General features: G+C 39.9%; 1 long non-coding RNA gene across 2 annotated transcripts; it reads right to left on the bottom strand.

Annotated features, from left to right (window-relative positions):
* Positions 1 to 501: 501 nt before the first annotated feature.
* On the bottom strand, positions 502 to 3,282 carry LOC110781491 (uncharacterized). 2 transcript variants are annotated; one of them, XR_008927058.1, is made up of 6 exons: positions 3,150 to 3,282; positions 2,504 to 2,548; positions 1,880 to 2,055; positions 1,411 to 1,536; positions 1,272 to 1,320; positions 502 to 737 (listed from the first exon to the last, which is right to left on the bottom strand). It is a non-coding gene; the product is annotated as an uncharacterized lncRNA (long non-coding RNA). The 2 variants fall into 2 exon arrangements; XR_008927059.1 differs by having other exon boundaries at positions 1,886 to 2,055; positions 3,150 to 3,280.
* Positions 3,283 to 20,259: the final 16,977 nt, after the last annotated feature.

The raw sequence follows: 20,259 nt of genomic DNA, 5'->3' as shown, positions 1-20,259 counted from the left end.
ATGGTCAAGCTAGGTAGTCACATGTTGAAGTGTGCCTTGACCAAAAGCTAGGTGCCTTTCTTTACCCATATTTGAAATCTTTTTGACTCACTTGCAACATCGAGATAAATGCATACTTAGCTTAAACCATCGACACTTTATTATGTTCGAAGAAGTCTTTGAAAATTATTTGAAGTCCGAGTCCTACACTAGTGGAAAACTCTTCATTTGCGTCGGTCATTTAAGCCAATTTGCGTCGCACATTGGTCCGACGCAACTGGCTGCGACGCAAATGACTAAAGTCATTTGCGTCGCACATTTGGGCGACGCAAATAAGAGTCATTTGCGTCGCAGATTTACTAAACTGCGACGCAAATGACTTTTTTTTTCACATGCTAAAGAGTCATTTGTGTCGCAGATTTACTAAAATGCGACACAAATGACTTTTCAGCATGTAAAAAAAAAGTCATTTGTGTCACAGATTTACTAAACTGCGACACAAATGACTTTTCAGCATGCTCGGAAACCAAAGTTCCTTTGACATATTGAAAACAAACAACACAAATTATCCAAACAACAGGCTAGATGATAGAAACAAGAGCCATTCATTTTAACAAGCTGGTTCTGAAATTGTCCGCCTCCTCAACCTTTTCTGGCTGCATTGCTGTTGGAGCTATTAAGAGCGGCACCGGCTGGCTGTTTGCCCTGCAATAAGTACTGAAACTGTCCGCCATCTCAAACTGAAATTGTACTGAAATCTATGTCCAATTTTCCCAAGGAAAAACAACAAACCACCATCTCAAACTGTCTCAATAAAATTCATAATAGAGTCCAGACATGTATTATATTTCAAGGTAAGCATCTGAAATGACTCCAATCCCCACCAGCAAACAAGTTCCTAACGACCCCAATCCCCACCAGCAATGCTATATTATGCAGATACTAGAATTTTAATATAAAAGCTTTTGATTATATTTAAAAAAAAATAATTAATGGAAAAATAAACACCCGAGTGACTTATAACTGTCAGCATTTAATGAAAAGAACATTTATTAGTCAGGATTTGAAAGTTGATAAATACAGGATTTGAGACCACCTATAAGGTAGCTTTGAATTTATTAGTCAGGCCGTGATCTATTAGGTGCTCAAACTAAAGAAAATCAGCCTCGGTATCATAATGCACGGACAGAACAGAATGAACAGAATTGAATGCACAGAACAGCAACAGAACAACACAGAACAGAACAACAACGAAACAGAACAGAACAACAACTAAAACGAACACATCACACCTGCTGCTGTCAGAACTGCTGCTAGCTCCCAGAACTGCTGCTACCAGAACTGCTGCACAGAAATAGCAAGACCATAAATAGATTAAAAACTCCCTTAGATACTTTGGTATGCAGATGGCAGGAACGCTGAAACTTTCACCTGCTTATAAATATTCTTATCAATATTTGAGGTATAGTTCGATGAAAATAACCCCGCCATCAATCTTATCAATATGATCAAGAGCTCTGCTTGCGAGACCCTCACATGGTTTTGAGGTTCAACGTACTGTCACAAGTGTTCAGTTAGAATTATGATAAAAGTACTGAGACATCGATGAGAGTACCTAACACCATGCAAAAAACTAGCAAACTCTCTCTAAGCTTCGTAGATTTATTGGTGCTCGGTTATACTAGAATTGATCTCATGTGGATTAACAAGATCTTGTTCTAAGAGTACAGTCCTCTTTTTCCGACCTCCCACACTGAGTTTAAGACATGAAACTAGACAGCTAAGCAGCCAAGGGAACTATATATCTATATTTACACAAATGGAAATCACATCATGTTAAGCACACAAGGGACTATATGGACACGAGAATGGGGCATGCGATGTGAAACAGGAACATTACTTTAACCTTGTTGAGGAGTTGGCGAGCATATTTTTTATCAGTTTTGCGGAAGACAATAGAAGCAGCAGCCATGGCAGCTGAAGTTTCAGCAGCAATCTCAGTACCAGGTTTATGTTCCCCTGCAGCCCGTACTTTACGTTGTCTCCATCATCATAATATCCCCCTAGCAGGTCCACCTACATTCATTAAAATTGGTGCTAAACATGAATCACTTGTTCACTATGCAAAAGGAATAATAAACAGAAAGTTGGTTCCTTTAAAATCAATAATAGATCTACATATGCAAATGAAACAAAAATAGAGATAGTGGTGCCATAGTTAAAAAAGGGCAGGAAACAGAAAATTATACTTGAAGTGATATTAGGGCAAAGGAGCTAGCAACAATCTTCACAAATTTTGGGAGAACACGTTACATATCATTCCAATGCCACTACCAGTTATGCCAGAGTTGAATCAACAATAAAGCAATATAAGATTCATGAAGAAAAACAGTATACTAGAAACAAAGCAATAAAAACAACATAAGCCGAGGCATTACCCACTCAAGTCAAGGAGCTCTAACTTTGAAAAGTTGTAAGCAATGGCAGCATACAATTAAATGTGAAGATTGAGAAAATTAGGTACCTATTTGATGAATCTGCTGCCCTAGTTCCATCGCATACAATCGACCTATCAATCAAAATTTACCAAAATTAACACCAAAATATCATCTCCAAACCCAATCGGCCAGCTATATCCTTTACATTAAATTCCCACAAATAACTAGAGCAAAAAATCTCCGAATCCAACTATTCTAAGTACTCAAAGCTTAGAACTTTACTTATTACTACGCACGAAGCCTATGGAAAACATATTCAGAGCCTTAAAATGTTCCAACACACTACATTAACCAGTCTCCACCAACGAATAGCCATACAAATACATTAGTGTAGGAATTTCTATATCTCTTGCGATGAAGAACCTACAGTAGCTATAGCTATAGCTAAACTAAACGAATTAAACCAAAGTAAGTATTCCTGTAAATATGCAACGGCAGCCCAGCCCCTACCAGAGGGTACATACATCTTGATCTCATGAGGTTCAGTTCACAATTAAACACCAATTTTACAACAATTTAGCTTCATATTTACATTCCACAACACAACAAGTCAAATTCCTTCCAATTTCCAGTGTTACAACACAAAAATTAAACTAAAACCCTAATTTAAAAACCTAAAACAAACCCAGAACCAGAAGCTCAAATTCAAATTCAAATAGGAGAGAGACTAACCATCGGCGGGAGCCATGTCAACATCATCCAAAGTAACAAGACCCTTCTCTATCAACTCCTTTTGATACTAATTTTTTAGGGAAATTATTAATTAAATCAATTAATTCGACAATAATGAAGATTGAAACCAAGAACAAAAATTAAAAATATATACCCGGCGCCATTTATTGAGGTTCTTTTTCTTGCGCTTCCCGGAGACAGATTGAAGTTGCGTCTAGCGTTTAAGCTTCTTAGTGAAGGGAACACCGTGCACCGCTCTCTTATTCTGTGAAATTAGTGCTCTCCTTTTCTTCTGTACTTCGTTGAATTTCGCCATTGTTTCTCAAGATTTTCTCTCTCCTCCGACTGTAAAACCCTAGTTTCTGGCTCAACTGTTTTTGCGTTCACTCTTCAGCCGTCAATACTCGACGGCTTAGCGACAACGTTTCATTGAATTAAGCAAAAAAATTAAGGATTTAAAGTAATGAGATTTCGGCAAATCGAGATTTTACTGAGATTTCTCCTTCTTCTTAACGGAACCAAGGTTTTGCCTCCCTAGCCATTTTCGTGGAGCTTATTTTTCAGAGAAAATGGATAAATTTGGATGGGTTGCTGGTTATAGGAGATGGAGATGGAGATGTTGAATGAAAGCACAAGATCGATTATGATTTATTTTCAAAGGGGGAGAATTTCTGAGGTTTCAGATCTGGAAGAACGGGATGAGAGAGAAACAAAGGGTAGCCAAAAATGTGGTGGGGTCTGGAACCGATTAGAGTAATACAGCTTTGCGTCATTGTTTAAGTTTTGTGCGACGCACGTGAGTATTCAATTACGTCGCAGGTCCGTTAACCTGTGACGTAAATGATAAAATGACCCGTCTTAGATACATTTACGTCGCAGGTTAATAAATGACCGGCGTAAGTTGTATTTTAAAATTGAAATAACTTCTTTTACGTCACACAATAATATGAGCGACACAATAATGCCGACGCAATTGAACACTTTTGTACTAGTGCTACTGTGTACAATCCGAGGTGTCCTAAGTAAGTTTGACTTATAGAAGGGTTCGTACAAGATTATATGAGTGAATCAAAATACTGTTACAATTTTTGGAATGCCGTCTAAGGATTTGCTAGAAGCCAGGGTGCAGGCGTCAAGATATTACTTGTGCCCGTGTGGCACATGCTTTGAGCTTTTAGGGCCATCTTTTCCAGAATTGCGGGGATATAAACCGTTTTCAAATTGACTTAGATTTACTTGGTGTATATCTGCACAAAAGGTCAAGGTATACTTAGTTCTTTCCCTAGCTCTTTCATTTCAATTTTTAGCCCCCAGTTGCTATTATGTCTTCTCATTAATGATGCTTTCAGATTTCGATTTTAGATGCCCGTGTCATATGTCTGAGTAGGGTGAGCCTTGGTTAAGTGCCAAGTCCTATTGACAATGTCTGATTTTTTAAAAGGGGATTCTCAAGCATTTGAATTATCATGAACGGGTGCCCTGAGTTCGAAGGAACGATGGGGCGATGCCGTAGGACAATCCTCTTTATTGCAAGCTTACTGCCTTTACTACTTGTTGGCGATTATGACTGTGTCTAGTGGTGAAAGAAGGTCTTTAAGTGAGTTATTTCGCTTTAGGGAGGGTCAAGTCGAGTACTTTGGAGGTCATGGACCCTCGCGTTAGCCCCCATTCAATTGAGGCAAAGCGATTTTTGAGTATTGGCTAAGTGCCTAGGAGTGTGAGTGCTCCTTCTGGCAAGGGTACGTGCCCTTATTATTTTTCGATGTGTGCTCGTTTTGGCATCTTGGTGACTTGGATTCTTCCTTTGACTTAAATTTTTCTTTCGACCTGGGTTGCAAGTAATTAAATTTCAATAAGGGACTCTATTTCTTATTCTATAGGCTTTAACGTTTTTGCAAATTGGTTGGACCGAATCATGGATTGCCTATGTATCCGCCTTAAATAGATTTTATTTGGAATCAGGTCTTGCGTAGTTCTTAACCAAAAAATGGTTTCTTAGAATGCCGATTTTAAACAAGTACGTTCGAGTGGAACCGTAATGTTTGAAATAGGGTTAAATAAGTGTACAGAAATTTTAAAGCGCGCGTATTTTGCGTATTTTATACGATCTTCTACCCCCCAAGTGTTCGTTATTCTTCCGCATGTATGTAGGAAAATATACGAACACTTTTAGGAATTGGGAGTTGAGGGCAAGAACGGCTCCCAGGGCTGGGCGCTATTATTTTCGGCTCCCAGGTCTGGGCGTTGAAAGCGTGTTCTAGGCTGCGTTTTTGCGCTGCACCTTTTCGTTTCGTGCCAAATATTTACGAACCTTTTTTGTGCGCTAAATGCTTCTTTTCCCTTTTTTTCTTTTAAATGCTTCTTTTCTTTTTTCTTTTTTTGTGCGCTTTGCAAAGTTTCTTTTATTATTTATTTTATTATTTTTTTTTTTTTTACGTTAAGCGTAGAACGTACTTTTCATTTGTTTTTTTTATTCGTGACTCAAGATGGCTTGAAAGACGGGTCGAATGAGATAGAATAATTTGTATAGTTATTAGTCAAGCATGAGGATTACATCTGCTAGGACTCACAATTTGCAGCCTCGTGCTAGTGTCATGAGTTTACATCAACCAAGGCCAATGAGTAGCATGGGGACGGCTCAAGGGTGTATCCAAACAAGTTATATGGTCATTATACTAATGGTGGTGTAAGAGCAGGTTTGGGCCTTGGAAATAATGGGTATGACGCACGTGTCAATGGCCGTACGTGGTTTGTAGTTGACAATATGTTCAAGAACAAGAGTCGAGGTAATGGTTTCTTGGGTTATGGCAATGAGAACATGGATGGGTTAAATGAGCTGAACAGGGGCCCCAGAGCGAAGGCGTCTAAGAACATAAGGATTGGAAAGGGTAGACATCGTAGAACTTTATGTAGTTTTTGTGGCATGATTTGGATCGGTTGACTCAATTCTTTTCCTTCGTTTACTTGGGTAAATGTTGCACTTTGGGAGGTACGGGGTATGTATTCCATGGCTAGCTCTTTTCGCTCTCCCTTTTCTTTTTCTCTTTTTTCTCTTTTTTGCTTGGGATTTCTCCCCCTTTTTATTTGGGCTAAAAGGTAGATGGTTGTGGTCTTTGCGTCACGAGGCGAGACTGAGTGAGCCTCGTTTGGTAGGCCTATAGTGGACCTTTAATTTTAGTAGGCCTAGGGTGGACCTTTAATTTTAGTAGGCCTAGGGTGGACCTTTAAATTGTCTTATTTTGCAAGCGTATTTAGTCGTTTCTTAAAATGTGCAAGTAGCGTAGATTCGAAATGTTGTTTTTACCTTATTGAAATTTAACGAAAGAATTACATCGAAAATAATTTTTTGCTTCTTTTCAGATTCCAGTTTCTCGGATTTAATTGAAATTGTGATTTAGACTCGAACTTTCATTAATTTTTCTGATTATAACCCGTGTATGCATACAAGGAGGTGGCCTAGACTCAAAATAATGACGTGGTGTAAGCCTATAATACTTGACCAAGCAACTTTCAGACTTAGGCTAATTGGACCATAACTTTCGTTGGGTGACACTTTAGATTTTTAACCCTTGGGTGTTCATTTGTCATGCGCCATTTTGCTTAATGTTGGCAAGGTAGTTAGTTGGGGAGATCGAATTTTTATTTTTGCAAGACTAGAATCATTAGTGCGGCTTCCCTCTTAGTGTGTATTGCTTTACCCCAATGGTAGCCTTATGGCATGCCGATTTGGGTATTTTCATGGTTCGTCATATTGCATTCATGGAAAATCTTTTAGTCTGTGCTTAGGAGTACTTCAAGGAGCGAGTGGCTGTTTTCAGAATGTGACTGTTTCCATTTTGCAAATACTTGAATTACATAATATATTCTTTTTGTTGGTGAGAGAGAGTATTGAGGCCGTAGATTCTTAGCAAGGGATGACAATTACATATGGGTGCTTATTTATTTCTTTTAAATGTTAGGAAGGGAGACTCAATATGTTTTAACCTTTTAACTTGCAGAACGACACCAAGCATTAGGACCGATTCTATGTATAAGACCACTAAGACTTAGGATTTAGATTGTACTTTGGCATAGCCTAGTCTAGACTCGGATTTACTTATTTTTTATTTGAACATTATTATTTTTTTTCTTTGAAAACTTTATTCGAACATCATTTTTTGAATACTTTGCCCATGTGACATCCAAGGTTATTTTAATTAGCATGCTCGGTTTTGGTGCCGAACATTGTCGTCATAGGAGGCCTAACAACGACACAAAGAGTTATTTATTTTTTATAAGTCGTTTTTAGAATCGAGTGCCTTTTCATACGCCCTCGCAGCAAACTTTTTTTTACGAAAAGTTTTTATTTTGCTACGTATTTTCTTTATGCGCGGGCACCGAGGCTGTTGTGCGTGACCAAAAGGCCAGGCAGCAACTTCTGCGCCCAGCGAAGGGCGTGAGAAATATTGGCGCCCAGCAAGGGGCATTGAAAATGCGTCCCTGGCTGGTCCTCGTCTTTCGTTTGCGTATATCTTTTCGTTTATGCGACTTTAATTTTGCGTGCTTGCCTAATAACGTCCTTCACGCGTTGTGCAGCGTTTGTGGGATTCGTTACGGGCCATCCCGAGCGTCGCTTACTTTTGTGGCGATCGTTCGGGTTTGCGGAACACGTAATTTGGTATAACTCTTTGGCCAATTGGTTTATGAATGTTTGGGCAACTTTTAAGGTCGTTGGTTTTCTAGCATTATTTGTCACACACAATCACATAATTCGCTACACATAACTAACATTACATCATGAGGCAAAATAATAATATGTCATGTAGTTTATGATAGGCTTCTATGGGTAGTATTTGCGCCGGCTTGGTACCTCTTCTATGGCAGATCCAAAACATGCCCCGGTCGAGGTAGTGCCTTCAACAAACGAATTTTGCCCAAGAGGCCAATCAAGATGTAAGCCAAGGGGGCATGCACCAATGAGAGGGACCTAGTGGGCGAGCGATTGGGTTTGGGACGGGTGTACTACTAGCGAAAAGTGCCGAGTGGACAACATTCGAAGCGTATGCACCCCCCGTTTGGGGATGGGTATCCTTAGTCCCAACTCCCGAGATGAAACATCCAAGGGAGCCAAGATTCGTTATGCGGTTCTTCCCGTTCACATTAATATGCTGATTTTCTGGTCGTCCCAACTTTATGGGGAAATAAACGCGGGGTAGGATCACTTCACCCTTCGGCTATTTTGATTACCTACGAGCACGAGTATTTCCTTCACTATCCCCAGTGGAGTCGCCATTGTGAGGGGGTCGAAAAAGCACGAGGCTAATGCGTGACCTCGTCCCTCGTGGGCGTGACGTTTCTTTTTGTCAAATCAAGTGTAATTGGATTTCCTGTGAGTTTACACCCAATTGACTAGTAATATAGGAGTCGCCATTCAGTTTTGAACGACAATGAGAAAAACTGACAAAACCCAGTTATCGTGAAATAAAGGGAGTGCAATTATGTTTGACCACGACGGCCATAGGTTCCCTTGTGATCCTTGGTGTGGGGATCGCTCAACGTACACCCGCAGGGTAGAGATTGAGGGTTCGGGGGACTGTAACTACCGAGAGGAGTACTCGCTCTTCGATAACTCCAGAGGTAGGATATCCTTACTAGCTCAGCATAAATAATTGAAGGGACATGCGGTAACTAATAAACTAATCTGAATTGATTTTAACAATATGCAACACATAATACTAGATCGATCGTGATCATCTGGTTTAGATTGATTTAAGGGACCTAGAATGATAGTTCAATTGTCCCAGATATTATCTTTGTTAGGCGTGATAGAACAATCAGATTTAATAGTTTAACAGTTTTATAAAAGGGCGAGGAAAGCGATTAAATCATGCGAAGGGACACATTACGACGCACCCTTGAAAGGCGCGTCACGGTTCTCAGAAAACTAACCACTTTGGCTTTGCTATTTCTCCTTTTATTTAACGAATCTCAAGTTTCCGGGCTTAATTCTTCAGCTACAAGGGACATGATACGTTCTGTTCGATTTTTGGATCGATTGCGACAGAACGCGGGATCAATTTCGCAGCGTGAGGCTTAGGCTTAGGGGTTGGAGTCAATACTCAGAATATGAATTGTGTGTGTTCTTTTCACGTCGAATTTGGGGCTGTATTTATAGGGAAGAGTTCGTGGAAAGATACAATTTTAGAGCACTAATCCAAGAAGAATTAGGACAGAACACGTACCCAGGTAATTTCAGCGCCCAGGGCTGGGCGCCGAAGATTTCGGCGCCCAGAGCCAAGCGTTGAAAATAGGGTCTGGGCCGTATTTCCTTGCCAGATTTGGACTCGTGGAATACGGAGTCTTTGAGACTTATCCGAGTCTTTTAGTGCGTATTAACTTTATGACGGAATGCGTCTGGGCCCGTTACGAACTCTAGGTTCGTTAGAATTTTAATTAATACGTAACTCTTATTTTCGAATTATACTAGGAATAGGATTCCTCTTGGAAATTCTATCTCTTTTAGAATTTATGTCGGAGTGCAACACCTAATTCTGACAGGTTTCTATCTTTTATGTCTTGCCACTTTTAGCAACTACCCGTTACGGCAGTTACTATTTTTAGCAGGTTTCTATAAATAGCAGGTTCGGGTGAAATGAAAACGGCGATCGAGATTCGTTATTTTATAGGAGATGCGTTTCTAAGTGGAGATTTATGTTCTCATCATCAAACCTTCCCTTTCGGGAATGGGGACAAAAGTAGGTGTCTATAGAAGCCTCCATAAAAGAATGAAGTTCCTCTCAAATATTTCCAACGGGTTGCAAATCCCGAATACAAATACAAAATCCAAAATCCCGAATCTTCAGAGTGGCACTTAGAGTCAAGTCTAGGTCTCATTCATTGCATGCATATCATATCATGTGTGGGGAAGTCAAAATTCTAAAGTCATGTGGTGTGTCCTAACTAGGAGTCCAAAGATCCTGTGGGTTCGCCGAAGAGGAGAAAGGTTGAAGAGAACTACATCAGCCCTAGCCTCCCTTATAGCCGGCATTGAGCGAGCAGCCAGTTCACCTTCTACAAATCAAGCTTCAAGTCCTTTTCAAGAAACAATTCAAATGGCCGCCGTCGATCGAGTCACTCAGTTTATGGCCGCCGTAGCCAACCTCAACACAAATCATTCCTGAAGATACGTAGGTAAAAATGATTACTCAAATCAAAGATTTTGATCCATCTATGCTGATTACTCCAAGTTAGAAGATGGTTAATGGCCGGAGGAAGTCCCTCAAAATATCTGCTCCAAATGGCAAAATGTTCAAGATTACTGTGGGCGAAGGATCTATGATGAGCGAGTCCGAGTCAGAGGATGAGTCTATATCCGAGTCTAGTAATGAGCCTAAGAGTCTAGGGCTAGAGTCTTGCATCAATCAAGAGCATCTAAAGGCCAAGATTCAAGTCAAAACTAACGATGTAATGATTGCCAATTTCAATAACACTTCAATTTCCTCTTACTCTTAGAGTCCAAATTCAAAACACACTTTTAATCCAAACAACATTGCTTCACAAGAAACTGACCTTGAAATCCTAAAAGCTATTGAAAATCATGAAAACAGGACGCCCATAATTGAGGAAACAGAAAAAGTTAACCTTTCTAACAGCAGTGACTCAAAACTAGTTCAGATTGGTCTTACTCTATCTCAAGCAGAGCGGGATGATCTTATCAAGCTACTTTCAGAGTACATAGACGTCTTCGCATGGTCCTATCATGATATGTCTGGGGTTGATCCAAGCATCGGTCAGCATACAATTCCCCTCATTCCAGGTTCAAAACCCATCAAGCAAAAACTCCGTCGCATGAAACCGGATGTTTCCCTCAAAATTCAAGAAGAAGTCTCTAAGCAGCTAGAGGTCGGGTTTATTCAAGAGTCCAAGTATCCAGATCTTTAAAGGTATTGGGTTTCGAGCAAGTGTCCCAGTTCATTCAAGAAAACATTATATGTAGATACGGTGTTCCTCACGAGTTCATCAGTGATCAGGGAACCCATTTCCAAGGAAAATGTGAAGGCCCATTCAACAAGTACAAAGATTCAAAATTCAAGTTCTATAATCTCTAACCGAGCAAGGTTGTGCCAAGCAAGGCATCTAAAATTCCAAAGTACAAAATTCAAGTTCTATAATCTCTAACCGAGCAAGGTTGTTCCAAGCAAGGCATCTACATTTCCAAAGTACAAAATTCAAGTCACAAACTCCAAAGGTTCAAGTTTTAAAAACATCTACAAGCTTCAATAGTTTAAAATTCAAAAGGGGATACCGTACAATCTTCAATACAGCAATCCCAACGGACCCATGCTCCGGGAAATTCAGCATCATCGTTCTTCGCCTTACCACCCGCAAACTAATGGGGCAGTCGAAGTAGCTAACAAGAATGTCAAAACCATCATCATTAAAATGACAACCAATTACAAAGACTGGCCCTAGAAGCTGCACTTCGCATTATGGGGGTATCGAAGTTCAATTCGCACTTCAACTGGTGCAACCCCATTCTCATTAGTCTATGGAATAGAGGCAGTACAACCTCTCGAGCTGGAGATACCTTCTCTGAGAATAGTCCTCAAAAGAAAAATCCCAGAAGTTGCATGGGTACAAGCAAGGTATGATGAGCTAATCATGCTTGATGAGCATCGGCTTCAGGCAGCTCATCACGTACAAGTCTATCAGCGCCGAGTGGCCAGACATTTCAACAAGAGGGTCAGAACCCGAAACATCAAGGAAGGCGAGCTTATCCTGAAAGCCCTTCGCAAAAGCGTCATGGACCCAAGGGGAAAATTCAAACCCAACTGGGCAGGACCATACATTGTCAAGAAAATCCTCTCCGGGGGAGCAGTGGAATTAACAAATGTCGATGGAACAAAATTCCGATCTCTGACAAACCTCGATCAACTCAAGAAGTTCTATGTCTAAGTTCAATGTTTAAATTCAAAATCCAATTCAAAAAGTCATGTAAGGGTTAGAACTACGTCTGGCCTGATTCCTTAACGGGACACGTAGGCAACCTTATTCCGAGGCCCGGCCACTTTAATACAAAAAAAATTCAAAACTTCCTCAATTAAGGGTATCCTAAAAATCAAATTCAAAACTCAATAGTTGTTGTCTTTATTCCAAATGTGCCAATTCAAAGCAAACCATGTTTAAGCGGAATTTAACACAATAACTATTTATTTGGCTCTAAGGCCTTCATAGCTAATTCAAAAACAAGGTTGGAATCAAGTGAAGCAAAGTTCATAGCCTTTTCACTTCCACTAAACACACTTCCTAAACACACTTTCTAAACACATTCTTAACCACAATTCCTTCTAGTACAACTTCAAACACATTAGCCTACAAAGATCTAGGGTCAGGCGACTATGCTCTTGAGTCTTGGGACCTTGAGTACTATCCCCTGGCTCTTCACGCAATCAATCATCAATCTTCCCTTTGCCCAAGCGGCGAGAGAAGGAACTTGCTAGTCTTCCAAGACGGGAGGATGACGAACCTCCTTTGGACTCAGATCGGTCAAGCACTAGCTTTAGAACCTCTGACTCTAGCTGGTCCGGAGAGAGCTGAGAAATGTCCCTCTGGCTTAGGTCGTTCATCCATACAATGTACCCCGCCGGCAGAGTATCTGGCTCAGGTGGGTATTGAACACTCAAGAATGGTTTGGCAACCCAGTACCGCCTCACTTCAAGTTAATTTGCATTCAACGCAACAGGTTTGGGGTTCTCTTCAGCACAATCTGGGATTTCTTGTTTTAAGCCATACTATCTCATCACTCTAGCAGGCCACTAGGAGACCAACATTGTGAGGCTTGGCACCCTCAACGCAGTAGAACCTAGGGCATGTCTCTTAGCAGCAATTCCCCACCAAGGAACTACCCACCTTATACAAGGTTCAACTCCAGAGAGTGCACATCGCCACACGTCCAATGAAAGCCGGCCATACACCATGGGCCGCACAGTGAACCCTTTTCTATTATAGCTTCCCATGTTCTCCGGTGGTGCCACCAGCATGAGCCTCTCCATAAGCCAGACCTTGGGGAGTATACAAAAAAAGCAATTTCAAAATTAAACATTCAAAATACAAGTACAAATTCAATATATAAGAAAGCTCCAGATCCTTACTTGGAGTAATATCGGGCTTCCCGACGGCAAAGAAGAGGGGTCCGACTTCAACATATCAAGGCCCATCAATGTTTCGCCAATCACGAGCGGCATTGGGTCCCGACCACTAGAAAATTGCTCTACAATCTCTATTAGGGAGGCATCACCATTGCAAAACCCCTTTTTCGAAAAGAGGAAGAGAGCAAAGATACAAAAACTCAAGGCCCTCAAGCTGAAAACCTTGGGGACATCAAGCCCAGCAAAATAGGTGACAAGGAGAGACAAATCCACCCCTCTGCCATATACAACAACACTCAAAAGTGGGGGCTTCAAGCCCAAATATCTTTCAAAACCCAAGAAAAAGTGTTCTTCAACACCTAGGCATGTATGGCTCCGACATAACGGGCCACCCCAATATGGCACTAAACTCTTCAAGGAGGGGACATACCTCATTATTTCCAAAGCGGAAGACATGATGATTTGGATCCCAAGCCTCGAGAGCAGCAAGAATAAAGTGTACATCAAGATTTACAAACCAGAAGGAGGCGAGCACCCCAAGATGCATGCCCTCAAGCTCCCTTTTCTCCATCTTGCCTAGCGAACCAAGCCAAGAGTTCAAGGCAATTTCAAAGACATGACCATTTTTCGTTCTTTTCGTGAGGAAGCAGTATACAAAGAAAAGCAAGGATGGATTGATGCAAAATATGACTCGAAAAGCTCCCTATTTATACAAAAACCGGCCCTTATGACAGTACACCGGCGCCAGGCGCCGACACCTGCGCCAAGCGCAGGTGCCTGCAACAAAGGACGAGGCCACCGTCCCCTTTATGATTCCAAGTACGCACACTTTAGTGCTTTCGGGCAGCAGAGTACAACCTCAATTATTCAAGATTCCAAAGCCACAAGCCGCGCAATTTCAAGCAGTCCGAGTCAGCGCCTCGGGCATGCATACATATAGCTACAAATTTCAAAAGCACACACAACGCATACAAAATTCAATTTTCAACCATACAAAAACCAATATTCAGCCATACAAGATCAGAAAATTCAAAACCTTGCAAAATTCAAAGCCAAACAAAGTTCAAATTTCAAATCCAAACCATACAAATCCATACAAATACAATCATACAAAAATCAATCAACGCAAGCTGGAACTCGCTACCATGCAGGGTCAGTCTGAGTCATTACCAGCCGTAATGCCGACCACATGCTCCTTGCCCCTGTTTCGGCTCCTGTAGCGCTCCAGATCCCGATCCAGCTCTGTCCCAGGGGTACCAGGCTCCTTCTCCGAAATACGAAGAGTACCGGGAGAATGATAAGTTCCCTGCTGAGGGGAAGGATATTGTAACACCCTAATAATTCCTTGCTTTTATAAAACCATTTTCCAACTTAAAATAAAGGAATTACTAAAGTATTACCACCATCGTGATAACAGTTAAAGCTAGTACCAGAATTACGCAGCGGAATTCAATGTCAACTAACTTTTAAAAACATAATTAATAAAATATCGAGGCCTCCTACAAATTGGAACCATGACGGCCCAACAACCAAAGTATAAAAAGTTCAACGAATTCAAACGTAATTAAAGTATAATAAATAGTTTAAAGTACGAAAGCATGCAACTCTCTCAATCATCCCAAGCCACATGATTTCGATCTACCAACCTGCTATATTATTCTACTCCCCATCAATGCAAGTGCAAATGATAGATCATCATAGGGTCATTAAGGCAAAGGCCATGACCAAAAACACAAAGCACGTAGTCAGCAAAAGATGAGTACTTACAAGAATAGAGTGAATAAAAACTATAAACATGCATCACTCACTAAGTACTAATCAACATGCAAAAGCCATTTAATAATTAACAAACAAATCAAGAATACAAGACTCGACTCTTGACTCGACTCTTGACTCACAATTTAATTAGAATAAGTTTCGAACGGGCCAAAAGAATATTCCATAAAGGAAAGGTGATGGGAGCCAACCATACACCAAATAATAAATAATAAAATCGGGCCATACCGAGTGTCGGGCCATACCGACGGAATTCCTGCACATAATATAAATGAAACAACGTCTTGTATCATTAGTAGGAGATCAAGCTTTCCGGTAAGTCTCCTTCCCATTGTTCATACTTAAGATATATATACGTTCCAAGAGTTTTGAAGCTTGTTCTGGTTGCACTTTACTTTTATTAATATTTTATTAAAAGGCGAACTCAAGACTCAACAACATATACACATACAATTAATAAACAACAACCAAAATAATCTTATTTTAATGCTTTAGGACTTGTGATCAACAAAGCAAGACACTTGTGAAATTACTACCATATTCCTCCTCACCAAAGTAAGATTCCACATCATGCCCATTAACATGAGGGTTGTGCCCTTGCACGACAAATCCTAATTCATTTCATACAAAATATTCCCAACTAAACCCTACATGTGTTGTGGCTTACGTGAGCTAACCCTTCACATGTGGTAAAATAAATAGTACAACGAGGTACGAATAATTGGCTCAAAGTATGCTAGACATCCGTACAATAGCATAATAATAAATAATTCATCCCTTGCATGTGAAACAAACCATACATGCATAAATATTTAACAACATAGTTGACAATGAAATCCATACTCATAATAATCTCAACATGCTTGTTCAACAATTAATCCAATAAATCCAACATCATAAATCACACGATCGTTCACCAAAATAAACATGATTCCACATAATATAATTCACTTCAACAACAATCATGTAATTCTCTTTAACAATTGGTGTGGTCGCCCTAGACTTGTACGTACCTTGAATACCTAAGCGTAGGGGCCACTTTGCAATAACGAGCACTCACTTAGAAATCACCTCCTATCATCAAAATAATGAAACTTAAATTATTTTCATGTTCATTAAATTTCCAGAAAATTATAAAATTTAAAACCTCATTTAAACTTTGGAATTCAACCGTTTTTTAATAATATAATCGTCTCAATTTGCAAAACCAATCCCTAGTACGAAAACATACTTTTCCCGCCTTTAAAATCAATAAAAATCAACACTTTAAGCCTTTATTCAAATCTGAAAATATAATTGATTATCATAATTAAAATCATCACCTAATTATGCTAATTAATTGACTCATTAGGTCTAGGTTAAAACCCTAACTTTAAAATTCCAATAAAACCAATTTAACGTCATAACAATCAATTCTTTATTAAATAAACGAATCTGAAAATTCATACTTTAATAATTAAAACAAGCCTAATGAATCACAACACGTAAATCCTCAAAGCACGATGTTCACAACCGATTCCCAGCATTTTAATCATTCAAAACAATAATAATATTATAATTTAAAATGCGGAATTTAAATAGAATAGGTAAGGAAGAAGAGAATTATACCAATCCGGCCTATAGCACGGAAAAACCACGAATTAATGTGATTGGGCGAAAAAAATTGAACAACGAACAAAACAACACACACACACACACGAACACACACACACACACTCGGTGTGTGCGCGCGGCAGGGGTCGAAGGGAAGCAGCGCTGGCGCGCGGGACAAGGCAGCACAACATGCTGGGCGCAGGGCGTGGTGCGCGAGGAAGGGGCGAGAGAGCAGCAGGGGCACGCTGGTGCGCGAGGGTGAGCAGCAAGGCAGAGCGACGAGAGAGTGTGGGAGTGTGGGCGTGCGGCTAGCAGCACCACACAGCAACAACGACGTAACAAGAGGGAAGGCAGCGGCACGCAGCAACAGAACGAGGCTCGTGCTTGCGGGCCGAGTGAGCCGGACGAACAAAGGGAGAGAGAAAGAGGAGTGTGGGGCAAGTAAGAGAGAAAAGGGTTTATGACAAAATAGGGGGATCATTTAATGAGGGGAGTCCTATTTATAGGCTCCCTATTTTCAATGGGCTAGGCTTAGAAAATTAGAATTGGTCTTAGGGAATTAATTGATTGGGCTAGCTTAGAACTTGAATTAGATTCTTTTGATTAGGCTCGTTTAATAAAACGAATTGGACTTTTCATTTTAAACCCAAACCTTTTAAAATTACTTGCGACCCATTAAATTTCCCGACTCGAAAATTAAATTCGTTTCGTAATTAATTAAAATAATAAATGTTCTAATTAATTAAAATACATTTAAATAATATTTAAATGCGAAATAAATTCCAAAAATCGTAAAATTCTTTAAAAATTAATAAAATATATTTATAAATATTATAAAAATACGAGGTATTACTATAAGTAGTAGCTTTGCCACTTTATTATTCAACGAAAAATAAATAACTAAGGATTACATTTCTCTAACGACTAACGTCATCACGACGATCATTTCTTTCCTTTTATTTCTCTGGAGTAAAGTCTTGATCATTAGGATCATCCAAGTCTTCTTCCGGATCAGAGTCTTCATCCATAGCCTCATCATCCTGCTGTGGCTCACTATCAACCACATTATTCTCTTCAAGCTCATCCTCAGATCCACTAGATATCTCAATTGTTGGTTCAGGAACTACAGGATTGGGATTCTCAATCTCTACTACATCATCATCATCATCATCTTCCTCCTCAACATCACTAGCTTGCTCATCATGAATCATGCCATCCTCACCATCACTTTCTATTCCTCCATAGCCCATACCTAGACCCGCAGAGTACTTTCCATCCTCATAGCTATTCTCCGCAACCTCTAAGATAGTAGTAAGAACTTCAGTATCATACTTCCACCTACCATCTCCAGTCCCATATTTGTACCAATTAGGGGTACCATCATTAAAATGCATGTCACTGAACTTGTTCTTGAGGTCTATGTAAGGGTTCTTATGGGGCAAACAATGAATAATCTTATTTTAATGCTTTAGGACTTGTGATCAACAAAGGAAGACACTTGTGAAATTACTACCATGTTCCTCCTCACCAAAGTGAAATTCCACATCATGCCCATTAACATGAGGGTTGTGCCCTTGCACGACAAATCCTAATTCATTTCATACAAAATATTCCCAACTGAACCCTACATGTGCGGTGGCTTACGTGAGCTAACCTTTCACATGTGGTAAAATAAATAGTACAACGAGGTACGAATAATTGGCTCAAAGTATGCTAGACATCCCGTACAATAGCATAATAATAAATGATCCATCCCTTGCATGTGAAACAAACCATACATGCATAAATATTGAACAACATGCATGGTTGACAATGAAATCCATACTCATAATAATCTCAACATGCTTGGTCAACAATTAATCAAATAAATCCAACATCATAAATCACATGATCGTTCACCAAAATAAACATGATTCCACATAATATAATTCACATCAACAACAATCATATAATTCTCTTTGGCAATTGGTGTGGTCTCCGTAGATTTGTACGTACCTTGAATACCTAAGCGTAGGGGCCACTTTGCAATAACGAGCACTCACTTAGAAATCACCTTTCCATGTTCATTAAATTTCCAGCAACTTTATAAAATTTAAAACCTCATTTAAACTTTAGAATTCAATCGTTTTTCAATAATATAATCGTCTCAATTTGCAAAACCAATCCCTAGTACGAAAACATACTTTTTCCGTCTTTAAAATCAATGAAAATCAACACTTTAAGCCTTTATTCAAATCTGAAAATATAATTTATTATCATAATTAAAATCATCACCTAATTATGCTAATCAATTGACTCATTAGGTCTAGGTTAAAACCCTAACTTTAAAATTCCAATAAAACCAATTTAATGTCATAAAAATCAATTCTTTATTAAATAAATGAATCTGAAAATTCATAATTAAAACAAGCCCAATGAATCACAACATGTAAATCCTCAAAGCACGATGTTCACAACCGATTCCCAGCATTTTAATCATTCAAAACAATAATAATATTATAATTTAAAATACGGAATTTAAATAGAATAGATAACGAAGAAGAGAATTATACCAATCCGGCCTATAGAACGGAACAACCACGAATTAATGTGATTGGGCAAAAAGATTGAACAACGAATAAAACAACACACACACACACACACTCGGTGTGTGCGCCCGGCAGGGGTCGAGGGGCAGCAGCTCTGGCGCGCGGGACAAGGCAGCACAGCACGCTGGGCGCGGGGGGTGTTGCGCGAGGAAGGGGCAAGAGAGCAGCAGGGGAACGCTGGTGCGCGAGGGTGAGAAGCAAGGCAGAGCGACGAGAGAGTGTGGGATTGTGGGCGTGCGGCTAGCAGCACCATATAGCAACAACGACGCAACAAGAGGGAAGGCAGCGGCACGCAGCAACAACATGAGGCTGGTGCTTGCGGGCCGAGTGAGCCGGACGAACAAAGGGAGAGAGAAAGAGGAGTGTGGGGCAAGTAAGAGAGAAAAGGGTTTATGACAAAATAGGGGGATCATTTAATGAGGGGAGTCCTATTTATAGGCTCCCCATTTTCGATGGGCTAGGCTTAGAAAATTAGAATTGGGCTTAGGGAATTAAATGATTGGACTAGCTTAGGACTTGAATTAGATTCTTTTGATTGGGCTCGTTTAATAAAACGAATTGGACTTTTCATTTAAAACCCAAACCTTTTAAAATTACTTGCGATTCATTAAATTTCCCGACTCGAAAATTAAATTCATTTCGTAATTAATTAAAATAGTAAATGTTCTAATTAATTAAAATACATTTAAATAATATTTAAATGCGAAATATATTCCGAAAATCGTAAAATGCTTTATAAATATAATAAAATATATTTGTAAATATTATAAAAATACGAGGTATTACAGATACTGATAAGGCTGCGGCATCGCCATGAACTGGCGCTGCGCCCCAAAAATCTGGGACTGACGCATCCTCTCCATCTCCTGCCAGTAAGTCCAAGTATATACACCCCAAGGCTGAGAGCCACCCACTCCGAAGTAATAGCCGGAAGGAGGTACAAAAGTCCTCGAACTGCTCGCACCCCCAAAGAATGCCTGGTAGGATCGACATATACAAAGGGGACACCTCCCCTATCAGCATCAG

This window comes from Spinacia oleracea, chromosome 2, assembly GCF_020520425.1.
Source record: "Spinacia oleracea cultivar Varoflay chromosome 2, BTI_SOV_V1, whole genome shotgun sequence".
NCBI lineage: Eukaryota > Viridiplantae > Streptophyta > Magnoliopsida > Caryophyllales > Amaranthaceae > Spinacia > Spinacia oleracea.
This window is presented reverse-complemented; position numbering and strand designations above follow the sequence as displayed.